The sequence below is a fragment of the Sminthopsis crassicaudata genome, chromosome 4 (assembly GCF_048593235.1).
Source record: "Sminthopsis crassicaudata isolate SCR6 chromosome 4, ASM4859323v1, whole genome shotgun sequence".
Taxonomy (NCBI): domain Eukaryota; kingdom Metazoa; phylum Chordata; class Mammalia; order Dasyuromorphia; family Dasyuridae; genus Sminthopsis; species Sminthopsis crassicaudata.
In genome coordinates this window covers 16253877-16261059 of record NC_133620.1, presented here as the reverse complement: position 1 = coordinate 16261059, position 7183 = coordinate 16253877, and positions in this window count along the sequence as shown.

Here is a 7183-nt window from a genome sequence, read left to right as displayed (position 1 = left end):
TTTATCTCTGTGGAGCTGTTGCCAGGGCTAATTTTATTGGCCAGCTAGGGAGAGCCCCAGCCTCTGCTCTGTGCCCCAGCCCTCTGCCCTCTCCCAGGTCCTGCCCCTGAGAACAAACACCACCCACTCTACAGGAAGAAAATACCAGCTTGTCAGCTGGGAACCAGAGAGACAATCTGGTCAGAGAGGATTGAGGAGGTTCCATACACAGACAAATGCACCCAGTGAGCCCCAAATCACAGAGCCAGAGCTTTGAGGCAAGAAGGGACCCAGAACCTCAGCCTTCATTGTGGAAAGCTGCAAGCTGAGAGCCAGAGAGGACAGGAAACTGACAAAGCCCCATTGCTCCTTCTGAGGTTCAGAGCCTTCAGTGGAACCTTGCTCAGGTGATCCAGTCAGCACTCTATTTCCTATTGCAAGCTGCCTTCAAATGGGCTTGGGAACTAATTTCGGGGTGTCTAAACCTAGGATTCAGGCACCCTGAGTGGTATGGGATTAAATTTAAATGGTTCTGTGAAGTTGATTTAGAGAAAATATTTTCAACTTTATTGGAATAATTAGAATAAAATTCCAATAGATTTGGAATAAATTGAGATAATTATAGATAATAGATAATAATGATAAAAATTGGATAGCATTAGAATAAATTAGATTGAAATTCCAACAGATTGGAAGGGATAGATTAAAATGTCAATATAAGTGTAATAAATTGAATAAAATTCTAATGTATGTGGAATAAACAAAAATAATTAAAATAAAATTCTAATATATGTAGAATAATGGATAATAATTAGATTAAAACATCAATTCAATTAACTGAAAAATTCAGTATTCTCCTCCTCCTTATCCTCCTCTTTCTTTTCCTACTCCTCTTTGTATTCCTTCTTTTCCTCCACTTCCTCTCCTTTTCCTCTTCTTTCTCCTGCTTTGCTGTTTGTTCTCTAAGAGGACCATGAGATCACATAATGCCATGACATCTAAGTGCATTGGATTTAAGAGTGTGATCCAAAGTTATTGTTCTCACTTTCTCCTCCTTAGTCATCTGGATTCAGTGGCAAGATATAGATCATGCATGAGAGACCTTGACCTTTTTAATCTAAAGCCTCTATAAAGTCTCAGTTCCCAATCAGTGATTAAGGCCAGGCAAGAAATGAGGCAGGGAATGGCCTGGTCCTGGCCTCAAAATCTAATATTTGGGAAGTTTCAGAGTGAAAATTTACATTAGAAAGGGAAATCCATATCCAAAAACATATGCATAGGTAATTTTTTCAATATTGACTCTTGCAAAAACTTCTGTCCCAACTTTTCCCCTCCTTCTCTCCACTCCCTCCCCTAGATGACAGGTAGTCCCATACATGTTAAATACAATATATGTATACACATTTCTATATATTTGTATATGTATACATATTTATACAGTTGTCTTGCTGCACAAGAAAAATTGGATTTAGAAAGAAGGTAAAAATAACCTGGGAAGAAAAACAAAAATTCAAGCAAACAACAGAAAGAATGTAAATGTTATGTTATGGTCCACACTCATTTCCCAGTGTTTTTTTTGCTGGGTATAGCTGGTTCTGTTCATTACAGATCAATTGGAACTAATTTGGATCCTTTCTTTGTTGAAGGTAGCCACTTCCATCAGAACTGATCCTCATATAACACTGTTGTAGAAGTGTGTAATGATCTCCTGGTTCTGCTCACTTCACTCAGCATCAGTTCCTATAAGTCTCTCCAGGCCTCTCTGAATTTATTCTGCTGGTCATTTCTTACAGAACAATAATATTATATAACATTCATATAACACAATTTACTCAGCCATTCTCCAATTGATGGGCATCCACTCAGTTTCCAGTTTCCAGCCACTATGAAAAGGGCTGCCACAAAAATTTTTGCACATACATTTCCCTTCTTTAATATGTCTTTGGGATATAAGCCCAGTAAAATTAGCATTTCTAATACAGTATTGAATAGTAATGGGGATAATGGGTGACCTTGGTTTTCTCCTGATTTTATTGTGAATGGTTCCAATTTATCCTTATTACATATGATGCTTGCTGATGGTTTTAAATAGATGCTCCTAACTATTTTAAGTAAAAGTCCATTTATTCCTATCCTCTCTAGTGTTTTTAATAGGACTGGATATTAGATTTTATGAAATGCATTTTCTGCATCTATTGAGATGATCATATGCTTTTTGTTAATTTGGTTATTGATATAGTCAATTATGGTAATAGTTTTCCTAATATTGAACCAGCCCTGCATTCCTGGTATAAATCCCACTTAATCATAGTGTATTATTCTGGGTATGATTTTCTGTAATCTCTTTGCTAATATTTTATTTCAAATGTTTGCATCAATATTCATTAGGGAGATTGGTCTATAATATTTTTCTCTGTTTTCATCCTATCTAGTTAAAGTATCAGTATCATGTCTGTGTCATAAAAGGAATTTGATAGGAATCCTTCATTCCCTATTTTTTCAAATAGTTTATATAGTATTGAATTTAATTGTTCTTTAAATGTTTGGTTGAATTCACATGTAAATCCATCTGGGGATTTATTTCTTAGGGAGTTGATTAATAACTTGTTCTACTTCTTTTTTATTTTACTTTACTTCATCTATTTACTTTAATTTACTTTATCTATTAATCTGGGCAATCTATATTTTTGTAGGTATTCCTCCATTAAACTTAGGTTATCAAATTAATTGGCATAAAGTTGGACAAAGTAACTCCTAATTATTGCTCTAATTTACTCTTCATTGGTGGAAAGGTCTCCCTTTTCATTCTTAAGACTAACAATTTGATTTTCCTCTTTCCTTTTTTAAATCAAATTTACTAAAGGTTTATCTATCTTGTTTTTTTAACTTCACTTTAAGCATAATAGATTCTGCTCCAGCCTTTTACTTTTACTCTGTATGTATCACTACGCTTTAAATGTGGTTCTTGTAAAATACATATTGTAGGATTCTGGCTTGTATTCCTGTCTGCTATCTGTTTCTATTTTATGGGAAAGTTCACCCTATTATTAACCTAGTTATTCTATATTTCTTGCCATCTTATTATCCCTAGATTATTCTTTTCTCTTCTTTTTTCAGCTTTCCATCCTCCCCAGTATTTAACATATGAGCACTAATTGTCTCAAGCAGCCCTCCCCCTTTAGAAGCCCTCCCCTTTTAGAGTCCCTTCCTCTTTCTTATACCTCTTCCCTACAATTTCTGTTTTCCCTTCTATTTAGCCTACTCCTTCCCTTTTCACCTTTCCCCTTCCAGTTTCCAATAAGGTAAGACAAGTTTATCTGTAAACCAAAAATGTCTAACATTTTCATTTTGAGCCAAATCTGATGAGAATAATATTCACACAATTTTCTTCCCCTCCTTTCTTTCCCTCAAATGTAATAATTTTCCTTTGCCTCTTTGTGAGATGTAGTTTCTTTTGTTTTGCCTCCAGTTTCCCCTTTTTCTGGTATAATTCCTTTTTTATTATATGACAGTAAAATCAAATTATACGTACACTCCATACACTCTCTATGTATACTCATAAAAGAATTACAGTTCTCAAAAGTTCTTTTTACCTTTTCATGCTTCTCTTGAGTCCCATATTTGGAGGTCAAATTTTGTTTAGCTCTGGTCTTTTCATCAGAAATATATGGAATCCCCCAGTTTCATTGAATGCCCATCTTTTTGTCATTCATTCCATAATTTTCTTATTTTTAATTTTATTAATCTTGCTTATGATTTTCAGAATTTCTAGATTTATATTTAATTGGGATTTAAAACTTGTTCTTTTTTTAGCTTTTTGCGTACCTTACCCAAGTCAATGATCTCCCTATTTCTATTTTATTCATATAGGAATTGAGAGATCATTTCCATTAAGAACTGCTTTGGCATAAGTTTTGGCACATTATCTCATTATTTTCATTCTCTTTAAAGAAATTATATTTTCTTTCTAGGAGTTACTGTTTGACCCATTCTTTAGGATTAGATTGTTTGATTTTCAACTAGCTTTTAGTCTATTTTTCCATGGTTCTTTAATACATGCAATTTTTATTGCATCTTGATGTGAAATTGATGCATTGACTAGTTCCCTATTTGTGCATTTTATTGAAAGGTTTTTATGACCTAATACATGGTCAGTTTTTGTGGACATTCCATGTACTTATGAGGAAATGCTATATTTCTTTTTATCCTCTTACAATTTTCTCCAGAAGTCTGTTGTATCTAATTTTTCTAAAATTCTATTCTCCTGCTTTAGTTATTTTTTGTACATTTTATGCTTTGATTTATCTAATTCTGAGAGAGGGAGGTTGAGTTTCCCACTATAATATATATTTTTTTATTTCTTCTTGCAATTGACTTAACTTTTCATCTGAGAATTTGGATGTTATACCAGTTGGTGCATGTATGTTTAATACTGAAATTACTTCATTATCAGTGACATCTTCTACTAGCAAGATGTAGTTTTCTTCCCAAACTCTTTTAATGAGGTCTACTTTTTTCTTTTTCTTTTTCTTTTTCTGAGATTAGGATTGTTACCTCTGATTTTTATTGCTTCACCTGAAACAAATATATATTTTTCTCCAGGCTTTTACCTTTACTCTTTGTGAAGCTCTGGGTTTCATATGGGTTGCTTATAAACAATGTGTTGCAGAATTTCCATTTTATGGGAGAATTTATCCTCTTCCCATTAAAATTATTATTATTATGTATATCCCTAATCTGATTTTCTCCCCCATTTGTATTTTTTCCTCTATTTCATCATGTCCCTACTTTTCAGTGTTTTGCATCTGACCACAGATTCCCTAATTTTAAGCTCTCTTGTATCATTAATCCTCTTTCTTTTTCCCCTTTTCCCCACTATTTTTTTATTCCCTTCTATCCACTTTCTTTCTTTTCATTCCACTTTCCTCTCCTTTTCTATAAGGTTAGATACATTTCTATGCCTGAGTATATATGTTATTCCCTCTTTGAGCCAAATACAGTAAGTTTCAAACAATGCTCATCCCATTCCTTTCTCGTCCCCTATTTTAGCTTCTCTTTCTGCTTCTCCCAATACATTCCTTTTCCACTCCTTAATTTCTTTTTTTATATCATCACATCAAATCAACTTATACTCACACCCTCTGTCTATGTATATTTCTTCTAACTTCCCTAATAAAACATACTTCTGAAGAGTTATAAATAGTATTTCCCCAAGTAGAGATGCAAAGAGTTTAACCTTTAAATAATGCAATTTTCTTTCCTATTTATCTTTTTATGCCTCTCTTGAGTCTTGGATTTGAATATCAAATGTTCTCTTTGTTTCTGTTCTTTTCAACAAAAATGATTGAAAGTCCCTTTTTTATTGAATGTCCATCCCTCCTGAAGTTTATGCTCAGTTTTTCTGGGTAATTGATTCTTGGTTGTAATATATGATCTCTTTGTGTGCTAGAACAGTATATTCTAAGCCCTTTGATCCTTTAAAATAGAATAAATCCTGGATAGGATGATTCCTTTTTCTTTTAATTGTTTCTTTTTGACTAGTACTGCAATTTCTACTTCACCTGATAATTCTGAGAGTAAGCTAAAATATTCCTTGGAGTTTTCATTTTCAGATCTCTTTTTTGTTTGGTTTATTCTCAATATCTCATGGAGTCATTATTTTCCATTTGCCTAGTTTAAGTTTTTAATGTATGATTTTCTTCAGTTAAATTTTGTGCCATCTTTTCCTTTTTCCATTTTAAATTTTGAAGAAGTTGTTTTCTTCAGTGACTTATTTTTACATTTGCTTTATTATTTTTTTAAGGAATTGTTTTCATCTCTCATTTTTTGTCCTTTCTTTCCAATGTATTTAATCTCTTTTTTATACCTCTCATCCCCCTGATTTTTCTTCTCCTTTTTTATTTGAATTTTAAAATCATTTTTGAGCTTTTCCAAGAAGCATTTTTTTTCCTTTGGGACCAATTTATATCCCCTCTGAAGTTACTCATAAGGGTATTTTGTCCTTTTCTGAATTGGTGCTTTGACCTTCCCTGTCCCCATAGTAGCTTCCTGCTGTCAAGGTTATTATTATTTTTGTTGTTTCTTGCTTATTGTTGTTGTTGTTACATATTTTTCATCTTCTCAGATCAGCTGGTGTTCCTGGCATGGAGGGATCACTATCCTAGACTTCTTGTGGGGGATCACTTGAACACTGCCCCGGGGCCTTAGGTGTTTGGTCATTTGCTCACTACAGTGAAGTAGCTCAACCAAACACACTACTTGTTCTTTGTTTTCCGGGGTTGTCAATTTTAGGCCTAGGCTAGGACTGGAGACTCCACCACCAGAGTGCTGTGCTACTGTCCTGTTGAGACAGACTCAGTTGGTGGTCTGTGCTGTGGCTAACACCCTCCTGCTGCTTTGCTCAGACATTGTTTTTTCTGGGTTATGCTCCCCTTTTTCTCAAATAAGTTCTGTTCTGAAGTCCTTACAACCTAACTTAAGGTGGAAAATGTTTCATTCTGTCACTTTGTGGATTCTATCACTGAAGAATCTGCTTAGAGGCTTGATTTAAAGTTGTTGCTGAGGGAAACTGGAGACAGCTCAGGCCACTTTCTGGCTTCTCCCCACCATCTATGACTTTATTTTTATAAATCTGACCATGTCTGTATCATAAAAGGAATTTGGCAGGAATCCTTCATTCCCTATTTTTTCCCAATAGTTTATATAGTATTGGAGTTAATTGTTCTTTAAAGGTTTGGTAGAATTCACATGTAAATCCATCTAGTCTCACTTTCATTTTTAAGACTAACAATATGATTTTCCTCTTTCCTTTTTAAAATCAGATTTACTAAGGGTTTGTCTATTTTTTTTAAAAAATAAAACCAACTCTTCATTTTATTAATTAATTCAATAGTTTTTTTTTTAATTTCAAATTTAATCTCTCCTTTTATTTTTAGAATTTCAAGTTTAGTGTTTGTCTGGGAGTTTTTAATTTGTTCCTTTTCTAGGATTTTTCGTTGCAAGCCCAATTCATTTACCTTCTCTTTCTCTATTTTATGCAAGTAGGCCTCTAGAGATATAAAATTTCCCCTTATTACCACTTTGGTTGCATCCCACACATTTTGGTATGATGTCTCATTGTTGTCATGTTCTAGGGTGAAGTTATTAATTATGTCTATGATTTGCTGTTTTACCCAATCATTATTTAGTATGAGATTATTTTGTT